Source organism: Camelus dromedarius, chromosome 3 (genome assembly GCF_036321535.1).
Source record: "Camelus dromedarius isolate mCamDro1 chromosome 3, mCamDro1.pat, whole genome shotgun sequence".
NCBI classification, from domain to species: Eukaryota; Metazoa; Chordata; class Mammalia; order Artiodactyla; family Camelidae; genus Camelus; species Camelus dromedarius.
In genome coordinates this window covers 39,870,866-39,892,478 of record NC_087438.1, presented here as the reverse complement: position 1 = coordinate 39,892,478, position 21,613 = coordinate 39,870,866, and the positions used below count along the sequence as shown (strand labels likewise).

Genomic DNA, 21,613 nt, shown 5'->3' with positions numbered 1-21,613 from the left:
TTTGGTCACATTTTTTCCTGGGGAGAGGAACAAAAGGGCGGCTTACCATCGTCCCTGTAGCCCTCCAGCCACAGCCAGTCAGAACCCTCCCCAGCCCCAGCAGCAATGATGCTGGCCAAGCATCTGGTCCAGGCCCCCTGTGTACAAGTTCCTGGGCCTGGGCTGAGGGTACTCTTGTTGTAATGCCTTTGAACATAATCCTGGGAAAGGATGCACTGTGGGAGGTGGAATCAGTATTTGAAGCTCTGGGGACTCAGCTTAGATTATTCTTTACTTCTTGTCAGTGTCCCCTAGTAGGATGAGCTCTGCTCAGGGAGACAAGGGACTGCCATTTGCCAGTTGATTGTAACAAGTCACTTTATGACAGTTTCCTTGGAGTGAGAGCATCTCTAATCTGGATCTTAGCACAAACAATCTATGAGTCTGTGGTCTGCCTCTGCCTAGGGCACAGGAGTGTGTGTATGTGTGTGTATGTGTTCATCCTCCCTCCCTTCCAGTCCCTGCTGCTGGGGATGTTCCTTCAAACTATTCTCAGCCCCTCTTTTGTTATCCAAATTTCTCCGTGCAAAAGAAAAAGATTAAGTCTGAATGGATCATTGTTTCTTATATGATAAACAACTGCTGATAAAATCAGGGATTGACCTATTTCTGAAGCAGACAACCGAGGGAAGTTTATGGCTTTCTCTGAAGAATTAACCAGTTTTTCTTCTTAGAACCTGTTTTATGGAACTGGGCTAATAACCCTGGCCATATATGGCTGAAGTTTTCTTGGCCGTAGATCAAAGTCTCCAATACACCAGTACAGACAGTGAGAAAGCAGCAAGAGTCAGGAGGAAGCATTTGCAATGACTTTTGGAGTCAGACTCTTTTAGGAAAGTAGAAAAAGGATGGGAATGGTTATAATGTCTGGAAGAATTGTCAAGGGACTGATACATAAGAAAAATGTCTAACTTCTCTAATAATGAAAGAGATGCAGATAAAACTGCTCCACTTCCCCCTATTGTTTTGGCAGAAACGTAGATGTTTGGTTAAACCTGCTGTGCCTGTGACGTGAGGAAATGGGCCCACTCACGCAGCTGCCTCATACCTTTTGGAGGGCAGTTGGGTGACAAAAACCGAAATGTAAAGTGTATAGTCTCTTTGCCCAGCAACTCTCGGTTTAAGACTCACCCTAAGGAGATAACTGCATGAGTGGAAAAATAAGTTCGCCAAAGCATATTCATGGGGAAAGCTAGAGATCACCGATGTTCATCAGTGGGGGCCTGGCTTCGTCAGTTATGGTAAACACCTTTCGGGAAGTTCTGTGCGGTCAATTAAAATGATGATAAAGAGCTTTACATCTCATATGGACAATTATTTAATGATACAAAGCCGATTAGAAAACAAAATGATCACATTTGTATAAAGTGATATTACTAGAAATGTGGGAGGTTTTGCACTTAAATCTTAACCGGTAGAATTTGAGGCTATTTTCTTTCTTTCTTATTTAGCTCCCAGTTCTGCCACTTATCAACTCTGTGTCCTTAGGGGAACTTATTTAACCTCTCATACTCTTGGTAAAAATGAGGCTAATAATAGGTATCAGCCTCTTAGAAGTTACTGAGGGGATTAGGCAATAAACACATGTTAAGCACTTTGGATGGTGTAACAAAGCACTTTTTTTTTTTCCCACACGGTTTCTATTTTACCTTAATTATGTGAGTCCAAACAGCTATGTTCCTATGCCCACGATTCAGAGAGAGAAAGCAAGTGGGCTTTGAATAGCTTCCATTGATTTAAATGCAAGAAGGGCCCTACCTCCAAATATGTGGAAGAGCTTTTTTCCTAAGGCTGCAGTCTGTCAGGAAAAGGACACATTGAATCATTGTTTTCTGAAGACAGGAGAGGAGACTGACTGCTGCTGTTCTGTAGCCTAGAATAATATTTCATTCTTGTCATCCTTACCCCGTTGAAGACCAAGTACTTTTGTACAGATCTACAGTTTCCTTCTTGATTTAGAAGAACAAAGCTTTTGTTGTTTATGCTCTTTAACAACAGAGCTTTGTCCTATACTCAGGGGCATGCAAACTAAACAGAAAATTTCCTGAAGGGCCATCCTATTTACTGGGAGGAGTGATTCCAAGTGGTAAGCAGACACAGTGAGCTCCAGCCTCCTATGGAGGCCCCACGTCATCCGCAGGGGGAGGTGGCCAAGACTCACAGAAGCACAGCAGCCGGTCAGGTTAGGGTTTGCTTCTCCTGGCTTGTGTGAATGTTGGTGGACGAAATCCTTTTCGAACTCCCTCTTTATTGGGACCTACTTTGTCCTACAGAACAACCTTGCGCTGCTTTCTTTGTCTGAGGCAGAAAAATGAAAATTCCAATATTTTGAGTGTTTTTACTTTGGGAACTTCTGGTCCATAGACAACTGTTTCAAACACTGCTGCATTATCTTTTCAGACCTGTTGGTACCGTAGAATAGGGGCAGAACTGAGGCTCAAGAGTTTTCATCAAAGGCTCATAGATCACTAGAAAGGACGCAAATTAGGCTGTCTCGGTCCTGTATCCCTCTCTTCATTTCTCTTTCCTCACACTAAACCAGCTCCTGGCTTGCTACCACACCGCCATGCCCACGTGCAATTTTCACTTAGCAAAGGTCAAGTCTGAGTAGAGTATATGAAGTTGGGACCAATTCCAACTCTTAATAGTTATAGCTAGTAAGTATCGAGCACTTGTAACATGCCAGGCTGTGTGTTCAGTGGTTTGCATGCAGTATCTAGATGCTTCTCAACAAGTAATCCTTGATGACTGGCTTTACAAGTGTCGGGGGAGGGTGCCAATGAAAATGCATATTCCTAGGCTCCATTCTAGACCTGTGCGATAAGCATCGTGTGGTGGGGTCAGACAGCTACCATTCTAACAAGCACCTCCAGTAATCTGGACACACATGAAGTTCAAGAGCCTCTGTATTAATTTATAGGGCATTTGGGATTCAAGTGCCATCTGCTCTCCTTCCACTGCTTTGATTTCTATGCTTAAATTCTTATGGCAAAACAAAGAGAAAACCCCTTATGGATTGGGAGACATGGAGTGACTTATGCCTCCTAGTTGCTGGCAATTATCAATGTGTCCCAAAGGACAAAGTGCTTTCTAGGCACCAAGTATTTTATTTATTTAGTTTTTAAATTGAAGTCTAGTTGATTTACAGTGTTGTATTAGTTTCTGGTGTACAGCATAGTGATTTTGTTATATACATATACAGTTTTGATATTTTTTTCATTATGGGTTATTACCAGCTATTTAATATAGTTCTTTGTGCTGTACAGTAGGCCCTTGTTGTTAATCTGTTTTACCTATACTAGTTTGTATCTGCTAATCCCAAACTCCTAATTTATCCCTCCCCACCCTTCCCCCTTTGTAACTGTAAGTTTGTTTTCTATGTTTGTGAGTCTGTTACTGTTTCATAAATAAGTTCATTTGTGTCATTTTTAAAATATTCCACATATAAGTGATATCATATGGTATTTGTCTTTCTCTGACTTAGTTTAGTATAATAATAATCTTTAAGTCCATTCATGTTGCTAAAATGGCATTATTTCCTTCCTTTTTATGGCTTAGTAATATTCCATTATATATATATATATATATATATATATATACACACCCCACAACTTCTTTATCCAGTCATCTGTCGATGGACATTTAGGTTGCTCCCATGTCTTGGCTGTTGTATATAGTGCTATTAAGAATATTGGGGTACATGTATCTTTTTGAATTAGAGTCATCATCTTTTCCAAATGTGTTATGCCCAGGAGTGGAATTGCTGGATCATATGGTAAATCTATTTTTAGTTTTTTAAGGAATCTCCATACTGGTTTCCATAGTGGCTGAACCAAATTATATTCCCCCCTAAAGAGTAGGAGGGTTCCCTCTTTTCCACACCCTCTCTAGCATTTATCATTTGTGGACTTTTTAATGATGGCCATTCTGACTGGTGTGAGGTGATACCTCATTGTAGTTTTGATTTGCATTTCTCTGATAATTAGTGACATTGGTCATCTGTATGTCTTCATTGGAGAAATATATTTATGTCTTTTGCCCATTTTTTGATTGGGTTGTTTGTTTTTTTGTTACTGAGTTCTATGAGCTGTTTGTAAGTTCTGGAAATTAAGCCCTTGTCAGTCATATCATTTGCAAATATTTTCTCCTATTCCATAGGTTGTCTTTTTGTTTTGTTTATGGTGTCCTTTGCTGGAGGCACCAAGTATTTATCTCTATCATAAGAGGGTTAAAAATTGAGAAATCTTCTTGACCGATGGTGGCCTGTGCTCTGGATGTGGAGAGGGAAGACTCAGGGGCCACAGAGGCAGGTCTGGCATGATTGGTGGTAAAGGCTGTGCACTGCCTAACTGGACGTGCTGGTCTTACAAGAAGAGTGAAAACCTGGCACTCTCATTGGCCCAGGGCTGTGCATGTCGGGCTGTCCCCTCCTGAGACAAGAAGGTGGCTGATGTGCTGGGGTGGTTCCCAGGGCCCAGAAGGCCCTGCCTGCCTCCTGCATGTCTTTGTTGTCGTGCTTCTAGGGCACAAAGTATTCAGCGTTGTAAATTCTCTGGTTCTCAGGTTTATTTCTAGAATGCCTCTATTAAAATGAAGTGCCACTTGCAAGATAAAATAACAGGGACATTTAATCATGTTGGCACAGACTGGTTTCATTTGGTTGCTCTGGGGTTGGCACATGAAAAGATTCATTTGGCAGGAGGGGAGGACAGGCTCCTTTGTGGACCACTTTGGTGGAGGGAGGTGGGGGGATTAGGAAAGCTATTTTGTGGGGAAGGAGGCAGAGACAACGTGGGAGAGGGGCTAAAGACAAACCAGAGCCGTGCCCCAATTCTGAAGTTACCCTCCAACACACCATTTTCTCAGTTCTCCAGCCCCTCCCATCCTCCTTCTCTTTGGTGAATGTCCAGTGCTGAGTGGCTTTTGTCCCCTCAGTCACCGGCCCAGATTGCAGCGATACAACAAGTGGCAAGGCCTCAGTGGCATAGGTGGGCCCTAGAGAGAAACTTCACGTCCAGCTCTGTAGCCAAAGCAGCAGAATGGGGAAGGGGAGGTAATCACCCACCTCTGAACCTGAGACCCCCTGCCCTTTGCTTTCCTCTGCCAGAAGCAGGATCATTAGAATAAAGAGACAGTTTAGCTCATTTAGCTCCCTGCCAGGCCCCATCCAAAGCTGTCACACAGGCAATCATTTCTAGCAACTGGGATGGGCTTCCTTGTGTTCCTTTATCCATCATTTTGGATCTGGCAGAAAGTGCCCCAATTTTACTTTGAAAGCATTTTGTGCTAAACTGAAAAATTTCCCCGATTTCCCCACTGATTATTCGTCCTTTGGTGAGAATTCATGTGGTATGTGGTACTGATTCATCAATTTACCCAGCAAGAAATAAACACCTTGGGCTCCCTGAGGACCTGGAAGCAGTTGGATGTGGCTGGGGGTAGTTTGTGTGGGCGTGGAAGGCAATTAGGGGCAAGACCACTCCGGAGTGAATGAATGAATGCGTCAGTGATCCAGTGGAGAAGTCCATAGTCCCGCCCAAGGGTGGCTGTTCCCTCACCAAGCAGAGTTGGTTTTTTCTCTGCACCTTCTCAGTGAGCAAGTTGAAGTCTCAGGTAATAATCTCCCAAGCTGGGAAATCCCCCCATTACGGGAGGAAAGGAGATAATTAGCTTCAATGTTCTTTCATATCTAAGCTGAGAAGTCAGCATGAATTCTAGACATGGTTCGTGTAGTTGGATAATCAGCACAGCTGTTCATGATAGGTAATTCTCTCTCTCCTACCCCCGCTTCAAATCTTTTTTGGTTCGGGTACCATGACTGAAATGAATGGCGTCCATTCTTTTTTTTTGCCTTCACGCAGGAATCTTTAAACTAGCCTGAACTTTGTACCAACTATCATATGACTCATGTCTAATACAATTACCCCTTTCTGTGTCATCTACTAGGTTAGTGTCCTGGTGTGACACACTAGATGCAGGGCAGGGTTTAAAGTACCCAGTGATCACCAGGCAGAGAACTGACAGTTAATAGACCCACACCTCCTTGAGCTGTTATCTCAGAGGCCTTAAGACAAAATCTTACTTGTATAAATATTATTTGAAATGAGATATGTGATGCTGATGGATATATTTCACCATATCTGGCTGTTCAGTAATTCACCTCCCTTTTGGATATTGTGTATATTTATTGCAGTGGGTTTCATAATAATTGTAATACAAATGACAGTTTTCTCTTAGTGAACATTCACCATGTAATATGCTCAGTTCTAAGCAGTTTTTGCCCATTTAATCTTCACATCAGGCCCAGAAGGGAGTTACTGTGGGTGGCACCATTTTACACATGAGGAGACGGAAGCACAGACCTCTTTAGAAACGTGCCCAAAGTCCACAGTTAAGAGTCAGAGCTGGGATTTGAACCCAGACAGTCTGGCTCAGAGTTTATGCTTTCAACTTCCATGTTATCATGCTTACACATTGCTTGAAACAAAGAGGTGGTTTTATCATCAAATATGAAGAATGTAACCCTTCAAATTTTTCTCTTACAGAATGTAAGAAATTGCCCGTTTTTGTATATGAATTGTATAGCTTTTGAGAAACACTGACAAACAGTAAGGCCAAGGAAATATTGATCCTTCTACTCCCATCTCTTTACCCAGAAGAAGAGTTTGACCAAATCTGAGTGCAAAAGGTTGTTGGTTTGTGTTAATTTCAAGTATAATGTTTCAGAATCTTGTAACAAGCACTGTTAGTACGATTCCATACGTTCATGTTCTTAGGGAGACTGAATGAAAAACAGCCACAAAAACTGCCCCCACGTACCAAGAAAAAGTCTGATTTTGAGGTCTACGTGCCCAGATGAGGTGTTTTGTTATCTGGACCAAGAACATACGCTTAATCCCTGCCATGACCATAGATTCACAGTTTTAGTACACGTGCCTTTTTCTTTAAGTGAGAACTTTTTTTTCCCCCCTTTGGTAAAGTGAGCAAGCCTTCTTGCTGATATTTTTCTAAGTAATTACTTCTCTTTCGATTTACACCTTGGATACTGGCTCTCAGAGTCGGCATTTGAACTGTCAGCAGCTCCCTCCCAGCGACCTGGTCCGAGGTCTAGGGTTTCTTTAGGCGGAGTCTGGAGCCGTGAAAACAATGGGGCTATTTATCCATGTCACCTGGAGTGCAGTTAACAGCCAGCCAATCTCTGATCTCTGCAGGTCTGACACAGTAGTATGGTGGGTCTGAACGTTTCTTAGTTTTTTCATGACTGATTCCTTTGGCTACATAAACTGCAGGGCCAGACAGATTAGCTTATGGGCCTAGAAATCGTTCTTGGTCCAGATTTAGGGACACTTTTGTGTCACCCGTAGCTGCTCTGATATTTGTTGACAGTTCTTGGTTTGGTAAAAGGTTTGTATTCCTGAACTACTTTTCTTTTATTGAGATCATCTTAATTCTTGTCTGTGAAATTGAGATCAAGGAAATGGGTAGGAACTGAATTCGGTTATTTGAGTGACCCCTGAGTATCATGAGCTGTTTAGTGCCTGATGTGACAGCTGACAGATATTAATTGGTAGTGATGGTGGAGAGAGTCGCTCTAGCCAGAACCTGCCCTGCCCTGATGAATTGACAGTGACGCCTGCTACAGGCCAACTTTAACACCCTGCACTAACAACTTTAGGCAGAAGATTACAATATTCGTATGTATTTTTAAATTCCCTCCTTCATTGAATTGTTTTTCAGAGGGCATTGAAATCAAATGTAAACAGTTATAATCGGCTTAAATTGGATTGCACTGAGACATCACTTCCTTCATTCCAGTGTGAACTTTTCCCTATGTGACAGCTCCAGGTACTAAATATTTAACCCCAACCCCCTCTCTAAATTGCCAAGTAGCAGTAACATGTCTCAGGTTATCACGATTATTATGATTACGGAAGGGGAAGGCCATGCTGGTCGTTTAGAAAGCTCTCATCATGAATGTGTTTTAGGGTGAGCGTTACCTACTGACAGATGAACAGCGCAAAGCTGAGTTAAACAAAACCTTTAGTGTTTGTTTGTAAGGGTCAGGGAGCTAGGGAGCAGTCTGAAACTTAGCTTTGTGTTGACTCAAAGAATGAAAGCTTCTAATTTAAAGACTTGCTGGATGGTTGTTGGCCACTGTCTTGGGTGGTGAGATGGCTGTCTTCATAGTTGTTGAAAATGAAGCTTTCCTATGGGAAATTTCTGGACAACTATACATGTGAAATGACTTAGATGCCTTTGTTTGGAGGATTCTTGGTCTTGTCTTTTGACAAAGGAGATGTGAACATGGGAGTTCAAAGGGATTTTAATGTAATTTTATTCAAGGAATGAGAAACAGGGAGTTCTGGGTGTTGGGGATTCAGTGACAATGTTACCTTAAGGGTGTACTTTCTGTTTCAGACTAGATAAGCCGCGTTATCGTTGAGAAGAGAGAATAACAGTTTTAACGACCTGGTTTCTTCCAAAGTTTTGGTTCTCAAACGGTCACTGTAGGCAGCAGCACTGTCAAATCAACAAAGGTTTAATTAAATAAAAAATATTTAAACAGAGTGGAATATTCCTCCCTGGCTAGTCATAAAGTGGACACTTCAAAGAACAAATTTTGGGGGCATTGCCAGTGGGTTACCTTTTCTGTTCCCTGTGTACTGTTCTGGTGTCAAATCTCAAGTTGAATTCAGTCAACTGTCTACAGCAAACAAAAAGTGCACAAATGTCTCTCTGGTTACTGTTGCTTATATTTCATTACCAAACAAAGCAAGTTTCCCCTCCCAGCTTCTTCCTTCGGGAGCACATAAAACTGACAGGAGTTAAATATTGTGAAGGTTCTGCTGTCACTTTGAAAGCCTAGTGATTGGCTTAGTTATTTAAAAGTTTTTTACAATTTTTTTTAATTGCTAATGTTACACTTGCTACAAAATTTGTTGAAGAAACACATCATTTGCTGGGGATTTGGAAGGATTTGTCATTAGGTAAAGTATGTCAAGTATCTAAGGGTGTGGTGTTGAGGTTACATGTACGTCAATTTCTTTTTTCTTTTAAATTTTCTATTTCAGTCACCACTTTTGACTCAGAAATGTTTTCCACAGATCCATTAATAACTACAGATTTGGAAGTATGGTATAACAACTAGTTGGCATAACTAACACTTCCAAGTGTGATGGGAAATCGGGAAAACATTGCAAAGAAAACAAAAACCTGGGCCACGGCGGGGCTCTGCCAGCTCTTCTTATGTCATTCTCTCGCCCACCAATCCCACTGCGGTACATTCTAGTACATTCTTATGTGGCCCAAGTGCCAAGGGCCAGGGGGGCAAAACAATTACTATCTTCCCAATTTACTGTCTGAGCATAGTTATTCCCTTTAAGGCATGAAAAGCATTTAACTGTACCCATGAAACTCCTTTTCTCTCTTCCCTGCCTGAGCTGCCTTTATTCTTGTTTCTGGGGGAAGGGGGAGCGGAGGTGGGTAAGGCTGCCTATTTGAAAGTAGCCCTAAAATGGCTCTGGAAAATGGTCTTTCTTCCTCCACCAATGATCATTTTGGTCTCAAGTTTATTTCAGGTACATGAAGGCTCCCTCTACTCACACTTCATGATAAATGATCCTACAAAAGGATGAGAGTACAAAAAGGTAAAAAATAAAATCCAAGCATATCTAGCTGCCCGAGTGACTTAATGCATGTCATTTTGACTCAGCATATTCCTATCAAAAATAAAAAGCAAGATGAAAATTACCTGGGGTTTCTGCAGCGATAGTTGCCCTTCGGGTCCCAGGGGCAACTCGGTCCTGTAATGCCAACATGGCTGGGACTGCAGACCATAAAAGACTCCAGGTGAAGTCGCATTTCTGCAGCTCCTCTGTCCTGCTTCTCTCAGACAACGAAGCTGGGATTTTTCTCTGGCCTTGCAAGGGAAAGTGATTCCAGACAAGCAGGTTGTTGTGTGGAATATCTCATCCTTGTTGCTCTACTGCAGCCCTTTCTGCTTTCCAGAGCCAGTTAGACTTGTTATGAGGAGCTAAGTGATTGGCTGGATCCGGGTCTCAGTTTCATAAATTACAGCCCAGCGTACGGGAAGCACGAGCCCTATAGTTGCTGTGGCCAGAGGCCTGCCCGTTCCTGCTTTAACACACATGTAGTCGTAACTGAGCCCTGACACGGCCTTGGATGTTTCTGTCCTAAATAGCTGACATTGCATCTTCAAGACTGTGTGAGTAATCCTGACTTTTTTTTTTTTTTAACTCCGTAAATTAACTCCATGCCCCAAGAGGGAGTAATTGTAATTAGAAAATACTGAATGAGCAGATGATTCATTTTCAAGGTGCTGTTTTCTGTGTATCAAGTTCAATGCAATTAATCTTAAAGTGTCTAAGACCTGCCAGGGATATTCCAGCTTTTTGCCACGAATCACAGGCAGAGTGCATTTTGGAGGAGGCTGGTCCGTGCCTTTGCTTGCCCTGTTTGTTTTATGGGGGCACTAAAGTGAGAAAGGTCCAACATGAGGAGGTTAGAAGAGGCTGCTGAGGTCAAAGCGATGGCTGAGCACGCTTGAGTCAGGCAGGTTTGAAGATTTCCCACCCTCACCGTCCCCAGTTGGGAGGGAACTGCACATGACAAGCAGGTACACAGGTAGACAGCAGCTCGAGCACAGGAAGGGGAGAAGTCTGAAGTGACAGCCGTGCTTTGCTTTACAGGCATCTGCAGCCGAACCAGGACCTATTCTGTGGGTAGCTAGAACAGTTTTACATGTATAAAAACGCACCCTCGGGGTTCTGTTTATGTGGTGGAGAGCTGAATGAGAAATCCCTAGCCTGTGGGTTTTTTTTTTTTTTTAAGCCCTATAAGAAGCACATTAAACACAAACACAGACAACAGCACAGGAAAGTATGTGGATTGGAATGTGTGTTTGGAGCAGATCAAATTATCTGAGGGAAGCCGTTGTTGGGTCTGTGTCATGGCTGGGAGTGACTTCTGTGGCTAACCTGGTTGAAGATTGAAATGAGAAACCAGAAAACACCAGTGTTTTAATATCTTCTACAGCAAACACTGCAGGGCGGAGTTCATACTGAGTATAGATTGGGGAATGTAAGCAGTGCACTTTTTACTTTGAGAACATTATTGATTCCTCCTCGCCGATATAAAAAAATCGGGCTTTGCCTATGAGGTTAATGTTTGGAAATAATTTTTCTGTCTCCCAACTAATTTCTATACTTTTTCTCAATACAGCACAAAGCTAGGTAGCTTCTTATAATTTTGAGTTGTTTTCCAGTTTGCTTTTTGTCTAATTTTTCCTCTTTAGACTTAGAGATGCAAATGTATATATTTGTGCTACATGTAAGCCTCCAACATAAATTGTTTCAGCAGTTTTTAAAATCATGGGTTTCTGTGGCACATATACACTTTTAATAGCTATAGTAATTACTTGCCAATTCCTATAAAAATATTGTTTTTATACCCAAGAGCAGGTTATTTTTAATTGCACCTATTCAAGTGACTGACATGATGCAGTCAGTAGGAAAGAAATAGTAGCTGTGTTTTTGCAAAATTTTCTGTTTAGGTCACACTGGAAATGCAAAGTTTTGTTGCTAAAATATTTTTGCCTTCCAAAATATGACCTCTTTTGTGTTACACCAGTGGATGAGGTTCATAAAAGGAAAGAAAAATAGTCAACACAGAATCCTTTGCTGTATCAGCCAAATGTATGTAAAGTAGATAGTTGTAAACAGCGTAACTCTGATATAGTCTTTCAGAAACACATTTACTTTCTGAAGAAACAATATGGGTTTCTTTATTGAGATATATAGTGAGCTCATTTATTGAGTTTCTGTAGCTGTAGACACTCGCTTGTTCTGTGTTCCTAACTGCCTGTATTAGTGGAAGAAAGTGGTGCATCTCGAGGGAACATAATCTCACCCCTCAAGGTGGTTCAGAGCCCATCTAGAGAGATGTGGTGAGGGTGGAAACTGCTTTATCTGAACTAGTTTCTGACCTCAAAGCTGGACTTTTTTTCTTGTGGTAAGGTCAGAGCAGCTTTCTTACTGTGACAATTACATTCTCTCCCTCTGTTTCCTGCCTTGACTCTTCATAGTATCAATTTACTTGAGCTCTAATTGAGATGACTCTGATAAAAATGGCTCAGATGTTAAAATCAGCTGCTCATCCAATTCAGAAGGTGTTTAGAACCACGGCGCGGGGAAGTTTTGTTGGGCGGATAGTGTGAGTACTGACATCTTGCATGGTGCATCCTCCAGGACCTCCATCTCTTCAGTTCTCCCTGAAATGCTGGGGTCACATCTCTTTTTCATGAAAAGGCAGACTATTACAAAAAGAAAGAGTGGGGGTGGGTGCCAGGTGCTCAGCAGACAGGTATACGTGAACAAGACGTTGTGAGAAAAGGAAACTTCCCAAACAGCTGATGTTTCTTCCTTCCACTCCTCTTTATTTTCTATAACCATTTTTGTCTGACTGTGGAAGTCCTTTTGCAGATAAGTTTCTGTTAAGCTATGCATGTCTGCCACAGACAGATGGATTTGACAAAAGATATATCCAAAGAGGGATGTATTACATGAGCTTGCAAAGCATTCACGAATACAAATTGGCTTTTGGAAACTGTTAGCACTGCCTACTAAAGCAGTGACATAAATCCAAATTGAAAAAAAAAAATTATTTCTTGTTTGAATTACATTTTCCAGTGTTTCATTTGGTGAATTTTGCTTTTGGAAAGACTTACTTTTCTCTAAGACATTTTTTCCCCCAGTGTTATATGGAGGACTAATCTTACTGCTTACTCTTGCCAAAGAATTTAATTATTCCTAGTTAGTGTTTTCAAAAGAGTTGCTGTCCTACCTGGAGCACGTTTTAAAGAAAGCAGAGCAGAATAAGTGAAACCCTCCCCACCAACACACCACAGAGAATTAAATACTTCAGATTTGTATGGTTGCCTCTGTTTGTGGAGCTCGACACTAACCACTGGAAGAGGAGAAACATTCATTTAATTAAAAAAATCAATTTTCCATTTTAATTATATAGTGTATGCAGGTGATACAATGTCCCATTATTATTAGTCACTAGCCAAAATTGTGTCCCTTCAATTTCCCATTTCAAGAAGCTGAATGGCTTGGTGAATTAATCTTGGGGTCAGTGAGATCTTGCTCAGGTCATTAAATTTTTCTAAGCCTCAGTCTCTATGTCTGTAAAATGAAAATAATGATATATGTCCTGGTGTTTTATTGTATTGGTGAGTATCAGCAGCATGATGAGAAAGTGCTTATGAAAGAACATTTTAATTCTTTGTACCTTGTGATATATACTGTCCAACTATACATTATTATTATTATTACAGAAGTTCATGGCATTCATTGGCTTCTTTTACGTCTAAAACCATATTGCCAGAATTGGATAAATACTTTTTAAAGCAAAGAAAGTCTTCATGGTTTGATCTTGAAAAGTTACAAAGGTTTTCAGAGCCTCAGTCCTTATCAGGCTGTTATTTGAGTATTAAAAATACCAATAGGGTTGCCGTGACATTAAAGTACTATTGTTTGTGAAAATATATTCAGTAAACTTCTAAGTGCCGTGTAAATGTTACTTGTAACAACTATTACCAGTGTATTAATAAAATGTATAAATTATCAATTTTAAAAATGGAAAATATCACGTACATTTCTTACTGATTAGTTTGATGAGCTTTCTAAGCGGGGTCTGCTTCCCATAAACAGGGTGGATTTTCTTGTTGGTTAAGCTGGTGCGGTGACTTTCCTTCCACTTAGACGTAGCACTAAGCCAGCAGTCAGACAGGCGTTCCTTCAGCCTGCGTTTGGAACTGTTAACGACGAAGTTTTAGAGGACATAGTTTCTTCACAGAGAAGAGTGAGTTAGAAAATTTAGACTGATAAAAGTTCTTGGATTTTTTATTCCTGTCTTGATTCTTTTTATTAAACTTAAACGAATGGAATAATCCTGTAGGTTAAGGTGATGCTTATTCCTAGGTTTTTTCATGCCAGAAATAAAATGAAAGATCTAAATGACTTTCTGAATGACTTAGAAAGTCTGGTCAGCAGTTTTGAGTCCCAAATTTTTAACTGGTTCTACTTTGGAAGATCATCACAATTTTTGGAACATTGACCACAGGTGTGCTCTGCATTTCAGCTGCTTGAGTGCACAGGTGTTGAGTTTGGTTCTTTCCTCATAGTGCTGTTGGTTAGCCTGAAGCAGTTCCATAGCCTATAGGATGTTTTTTTTTAAAGTGAAACCATAGAGAAAGCACAGTAAATTGAACAAATAAAAATGGAATAAATCTTATCCTACCTTTATCCCATACACTTCACCCAGCAATTCATGAGGGAACTCTCTAGAAATAAAGGAATTTCACTTGTGGTATAGTTTTTAAAAATTAAAAAAAATTTTTTAAATTTATTTTTTAATAGAGGTATAGCTGATGTACATTATTATATAAGTCTCAGGTGTATGGCAAGTGATTCACAATTTTTAAAGGTTATACTCTATTTATAGTTATTATGAAATATTGGCTATATTCCTTGTGCTGTATATTTTATAGTTTACTTATTTTATACTTAGTAGTTTGTTATCTCTTAATTCCCTACCCTTATCTTACCTCGTTCCCCTTCCCTCTCCTCACTAGTAACCAATTGTTCTCTGTGAGTCTATTTCTTTTTTATTATGGTCATTGATTTTTTATTTTTCAGTTTCCACACAAAAGTGTTATCATACTGTATTTGTCTTTCACTGACTTATTTCACTTAGCATAATCTCCAAGTCTATCTATATTGTTGCAGATGGCAAAATTTCATTCTTTTTAACGGCTGAGTAGTATTCCATTATGTGTGTATATGTACATATATGTGTATATACATATACACACCACATCTTCTTTATCCATTCATATGTTGATGGACACTTAGGTTGCTTTGATGGCTTGGATATTGTAGATAGTGCTGCTATGAACATTGGGGTGCATGTATCTTTTCAAATTAAAGTTTCTGGCTTTATTTTGGCTATATACCCAGGAGTGGAATTGATGGATCATATGGTAGTTCTATTTTTTGTTTTTTAAGGGACCTCCATTACGCTTTTCCATAATTTACATTTCCACCAACAGTGTATGAGGGTACCCTTTCTCTTTTCTCCACATCCTTGCTAACATTTGTTATTTGTGGACTTTTTGATGATAGCCATTCCGGCAGGTGTGAGACATTTCATTGTGGTTTTGATTTACATTTCTCTGATGATTAATGATGTTGAACATCTTTTCATGTGCCTGTTGGCCATCTGTATATCTTCTTTGGAAAAATGTCTGTTCAGTTCTTCTGCCCATTTTTTCAGTTGGGTTGTTTGTTTTTTTGATGTTGAGTTGTATGAGCTGTTTATACATTTTGGTTATTAACCCCTTAATCTGTCATACATTTGGAAATATTTTCTCCCGTTCAGTAGATTGTCTTTTTATTTTGTCAATGGTTTCCTTTGCTTTACAAAAGCTTTCAAGTTTCATTGGGTCCCCTTTTTTTTTTTTTTTTTGCTTTTGTTTCCTTTACTTTAAGACACATATCCAAAAAAATACTGCTATGATTTATGTCACAGAGTGTTCTGCCTATGTTTTCTTCTAGGAATTTTATGGTTTCCAGTCTTAAGTTTATATGTTTATTCTATTTTGAGTTTATTTTTGCATATGGCACTAGAGAATGTTATAATTTCGTTCTTTTACATGTAGCTGTCCAGTTTTACAGCACCTCTTATTAAAGAGACTGTCTTTTCTCTGTTGTATATTCTTGACCCCTTTGTTGTAGATTAAGTGACCATAGGTGTGTGGGTTTATTTCTGGGTTCTCTCTTCTGTTCCATTGATCTGTCTGTCTGTTTTTGTGCAACACAATTGTTTTGATTACTGTAGTTTTGTAGTATAGTCTGAGGCTAGCGAGTGTGATAGTTTCTGTTCTACTTTCTCCAGATTATTTCCCTACTTGGGTTATTTCATGTTTTTGCACAAATTTTAAGGTTATTTGTTCTAATTTTGTGAAGAATGCCATTGGTATTTTGATAGGGATTCCATTGAATCTGTACATTACCTTGGGGAGTATGGCCATTTTAACAATATTAATTCTTCCAATCTATGAACATGGTATATCTTTCTGTCTGTTTATCTCATCTTCAAGTTCTTTCATCAGTGTCTTATAGTTTTCCAAGTACAGGTCTCTTACCTCCTTAGGTAGGTTTAGCCTAGGTATTTTATTCTTTGATGGGATTGTAAGTGGAATTTCTACTTCTTATTTTTCATTGTTAGTGTGCATACAGATTTCTGTATATTAATTTCATATCCTGCAACTTGGCCAAATTCACTGATGAGCTCTAGCAATTTTTTGATGGTGCCTTTAGTATTTTCTATGTACAGTATTATGACACAGTGACATGCTTTACTTCTTCCTTTCCAACTTGGATTCCTTTTATTTTTCTTTCTGTTGTGGTGAGGACTTCCTGTCCTATGTTGAATAAAAGTGGCAAGAATGGGCAGCCTTGTCTTGTTCCTGATCCTAGAGGAAGTGCTTTCAGCTTTCACTGTTGAGTATGATGTTAGATGTGAGCTTGCCATTTATGGCCATTGTTATGTTGAGGTATGTTCCCTCTATACCCACTTTCTGGAGAGTTTTTGTAATAAATGGATATTAAATTTTATCAGAAGCTTTTTCTGCATCTACTGAGATGATTATAGTACAATTTGAAGACTGCCATCTGGAACCATTACTCTGTCTTTCTTGTATTTTTGATGATTGGATAAGACTCTCCAGTAATTTAAAATTTTAATGAAAGAATGTTTGTAACTCCTTTTTCTCTCCAGGTTTATTGAGATATAATTGATATATAACATTGTGTAAGTTTAAGACATACAGTGAGTTGACTTCATACATTTACATACAGTAGCCCCAGCCTCTCCCTTGTCTAAGGTTTCACTTTCTGCAGTTTCAGTTACCTGAGGTCAACGGAAGTCCAAAAGTATTAAATGAAAAATTCCAGAAATAAACAATTCAGAAGCTTTAAATTGGATGTCATTCTGAGTAACATGATGAAATCTCACACCATTTCACTCCATCCCACCCTGGATGTGAATCACCTCTCTGCCCAGCATGTTCTACCTGTTAGTCATTTAGTAGCCATCTTGATTATCAGATCAACCATAATTGTACCATAGTGCTTGTGTTCAATTAACCGTTATTTTACTTAATAATGGCCCCAAATTGCAACAGTAATGATGCTGGCAATTCAGATAAACTTTATCATAGGTAAATATGTATAGGGAAAAACATGTATAGGGTTTGGTACATATTTGGTACTATGGTTTCAGGCATCTGCTAAGGGGCTTGGAACATACCCCCAGAGATAAGGGAGGACTACTGCATTGCAAAATGACTGCCACCATAGTGTCAGGTAACATCTGCATCATGCCACCTAGTTACCATTTTTCTTTTTTTGGTGAGAGTGTTTAATGTTTACACTCTTGGCAACTTTCAAGTATATAATACAGTATTATTAACTGTAATTTTTATGCTGTTCATTTGACCCCTAAACTTTTTCATATTATAAATGGAAATTTGTACTTCTTGACTAACATTTCCCCTATCTCCCCACTTCTCACCTCCTGGTAACCTCCATTCTACTCTCTATTCTATGAATTCAGCTTTTTTATGGTCCAAATACAAATGAGATTGCATAGTATTTGTCTTTCTTTGTCTGACTTATTTCACTTAGCATGATGTCCTCAAGGTTCATCCGTATTATTCAACAGCAGGATTTCCTTGTTTTTTTTTTTTTTTTAATTGCTGGATAGATTCTACTGTGTGTATATGGGTGTGTGTGTGTCACTTTTTAAAATCTACTCATTCATGGATGGGCACTTAGGTTGTTTCATATCTTGACTATTGCGAATAATGCTGCCTATGAACATGTGGTGCATATACCTCTTTGAGATAGTGATTTCATTCCCTTCAGATTTATAGCCAGAAGTGGGATTGCTGGATCGTATGTTGGTTCTATTTTTAATTTTTTGAGGAATGTCCATACTGTTTTCCATAATGCTTGTACCAATTTACCAAAATGGATGTTCTTGTTTATTTATTTATTTACACCTTTGTTATGGTACAAAATGGATATTCTTGATTGGCAAATTTCCCTCATTCAAGTGGTGTTCTTGTGACACTTCTCTTATCACCTCATTCCCCAGTTTCCAGGTCCCTGTGCCTTGGCAAAGGGGAAAACATATAAAGGATTGCCCACGTTCTTTTGGCCAGAGTTTGGTCATGTGGCCCCACCTAAAAGAAAGGTGGCTGGGGCATGAGTCCTATTCATCCCTGGGAAAAATGGAAAGTTGGTTTTGTGGTCAACCACCAATTTATGCCATGCCTTTTTTTGTTTTGTTCTCTTCTTTTTTTTTTTAAATTCCATTTTCCTTCTTCCCCTTCCCTCCCCTCCCCTCCCCATCCCCTCTCCTCTCCTCTCTTTTCCTTTCCACCCCTTTCCTTTCCTTTCTCTAATGTTTCTACATAGAATTCAGGCCTTGATTCTAACCAAGTATTTGTTAAATTTAAAAAAATATAATCTTTACCATCTAGAAGAAATTAGGAATATGATTTTACTTTTCAATTCTTAATCCCATATGTTAACATTTTCCCAAGATTATTAAAGTATAACTGAAAATTATGATTATAGAGATTAATGTTGATTTAATACTTATGTCCAATAGTGAAGAAAGTTCTAATGGGATAATTATCTCTTTCCATGTAGCCCATTCTCTTCCGTGTCAGGTGTTTGAATCTCTTACTTTGTAGTTTTAGAAAAGGACAGGAAGAAAATGAAAAACAGTCAACAAAGAGAAAATGACTGATCAGAACTTATCCATTCATTCCTGTTCCTTGAGTATTATCTAAATTTTGCTGGGAAAACTGCTGTGAAGAGAGTGCATAGCTTTCGGAGAACTGTTTCTTTCATGGAATTAAGCAAATGATGGCATTAATGTAAACTTGGTTTGTAACCTCTCCATTTTCTAGAGGCTTGATTTTTCTCCACTCTAAACTTTTGGAGATTAGCAAAAATATTTATATCACAAATGAAAAAGAACACAGATGCCTACTCAGTAACCAAAAATGTATTTTTATATTTTTTTAACATTTTTTATTGAGTTATAGTTATTTTACAATGTTGTGTCAAATTCCAGTGTAGAGCACAATTTTTCATTTATACATGAACATACATATATTCATTGTCACATTTTTTTTTTCGCTGTGAACTACCACAAGATCTTGTGTATATTTCCCTGTGCTATACAGTATAATCTTGTTTATCTATTCTGCATATGCCTGTCAGTATCTACAAATTTTGAACTCCCAGTCTGTCCCTTCCCACCCCCCGCCCCCTTGGCAACCACAAGTTTGTATTCTATGTCTATGAGTCTATTTCTGTTTTGTATTTATGTTCTTTTTTTTTTTTTTTTTTTTTTTTTAGATTCCACGTATGAGTGATCTCATATGGTATTTTTATTTCTCTTTCTGGCTTACTTCACTTAGAATGACATTCTCTAGGGACATCCATGTTGCTGTAAATGGCGTTATGTTGTCGTTTTATGGCTGAATAGTATTCCACTGTATAAATATACCACATCTTCTTTATCCAGTCATCTGTTGATTGACATTTAGGCTGTTTTCATGTGTTGGCTATTGTAAATAGTGCTGCTATGAACACTGGGGTGCAGGTGTCGTCCTGAAGTAGGGTTCCTTCTGGATATAAGCCCAGGAGCGGGATTCCTGGGTCATATGGTAAGTGTACTCCTAGTCTTTTGTGGAATTTCCATACTGTTTTCCACAGTGACTGCTCCAAACTGCATTCCCACTAGCAATGTAGGAGGGTTCCCCTTTCTCCACAGCCTCTCCAGCATTTGTCTTTGTGGACTTTTGAATGATGGCATTCTGACTGGTGTGAGGTGATACCTCATTATAGTTTTGACTTGCATTTCTCTAATAATTAGTGATATTGAGCATTTTTTCATGTGCCTATTGATCATTTGTATGTCTTCCTTGCAGAATTGCTTGTTTAGGTCTTTTGCCCATTTTTGGATTTGGTTTTTTTTATTATTATTATGTCGTATGAGCTGCTTATATATTCTGGAGATCAAGCCTTTGTCGGTTTCATCGTTTGCAAAAATTTTCTCCCATTCTGTAGCTTGTTGTTTTGTTTTCTTTGCTGTGCAGAAGCTTGTAAGTTTAATTAGGTCCCATTTTTTAATTCTTGCTTTCATTTCTATTGCTTGGGTAGTCTACCCTAGGAGAACATTTTTGAGATGTATATGGGCTAATGTTTTGCCTATATTTTCTTTTAGAAGGTTTATTGTATCTTATCTAATGTTTAAGTCTTTGATCCATTTTGAGTTTATTTTTGTGTATAGTGTAAGGGAGTCCAAAAATATTTTTAAAGATCATTGCTATTTAAGTAAATCTCTCCACAAACTTTTAATTTTCTTTTAATAAACATCATAAACCAATTTTAGTCCTTTACTCTGTATATATCGGGGTCAAATATTTTTGTTGGTTGTTAAGTCAACAGTATCCTCAGTTATTTTTAACAACCAAATTACTTTCCTCCAATATTAGCCAAATTTATAATTAAGCTAATTAAGAAATAAAGACAACAAATAAATATCTGTTTTAATCTTCATGTCCTGACCTATGAAATAGAAGGACTTATTCATTTCCCATCCTCCTATTTATCTGATTGAACTAGGCGTGCTTAAAAAGAATTTTCCCACAACTCCATTTGCTTGTTTATTTTCCTGGCACATTCCAAAAACAGTTTTAAGAGCAACACTGAAAAAGAATAAAATATCTTCAATCTAACATTCAAACAATCTTTTAATTTTGTTGGAACTGAACAAAAATAACAAACACTTAGTCTTTACCCCAAGGCATTGAAAAACAGTGACATTTCTCAGTCTTTAGATTCTGAAGAGTATATTATATTTGGTAGACATTTTACATATATTCTATCATGTTCATGGTCTTTGAAATAAGGCAACACACATATGGTTATAAGGTAATGCCTTGGCATAGTGTAGTAGTTGAAAAAAGTGGTGTCTGGAGCCAGACTGTCTGGGTTCAGATTGCAGCCCTGCCACTTACTGTGTTACTCTGGGCAAGTCTCCCTGTACCTCAATTCTTTATCTGAAAAAGGGGATTATAATAGTACCACCTGGTTGGGTTGTTGTGTACATTAAATAAATTAACATACATAAATCACTTGGAATGGTGGGTGACTCATAGTAAGTGCTTTATAAATGTTTGTTTTCCTATTATTATTATTTGGGGAATTGATTATTTCATAAAGTGCATATTCTAGATAACTAAAGTTTCTTCAGTGAGTTTCAAAACTTCTAGTAGCCAGTTTTCCTGGATGTTTCTAAAGGGATCCTATGTGTCTTTGTTTCTTTTGTCTTAAAGGGATTACAGCCATAGAAAACAAACTTATGGTTACCGGCGGTGAGGTGGAGGCAGGAAGGGGTGAGAAAG

At 38.8% G+C, this 21,613-nt stretch overlaps 1 long non-coding RNA gene across 1 annotated transcript; it reads right to left on the bottom strand.

Annotated features, from left to right (window-relative positions):
* Window positions 1-8,344: 8,344 nt before the first annotated feature.
* LOC135319674 (uncharacterized) lies at window positions 8,345-10,071 on the bottom strand. The gene is made up of 2 exons (XR_010378472.1): window positions 9,791-10,071; window positions 8,345-8,559 (listed from the first exon to the last, which is right to left on the bottom strand). It is a non-coding gene; the product is annotated as an uncharacterized LOC135319674 (long non-coding RNA).
* Between the last annotated feature and the right edge of the window lie 11,542 nt (window positions 10,072-21,613).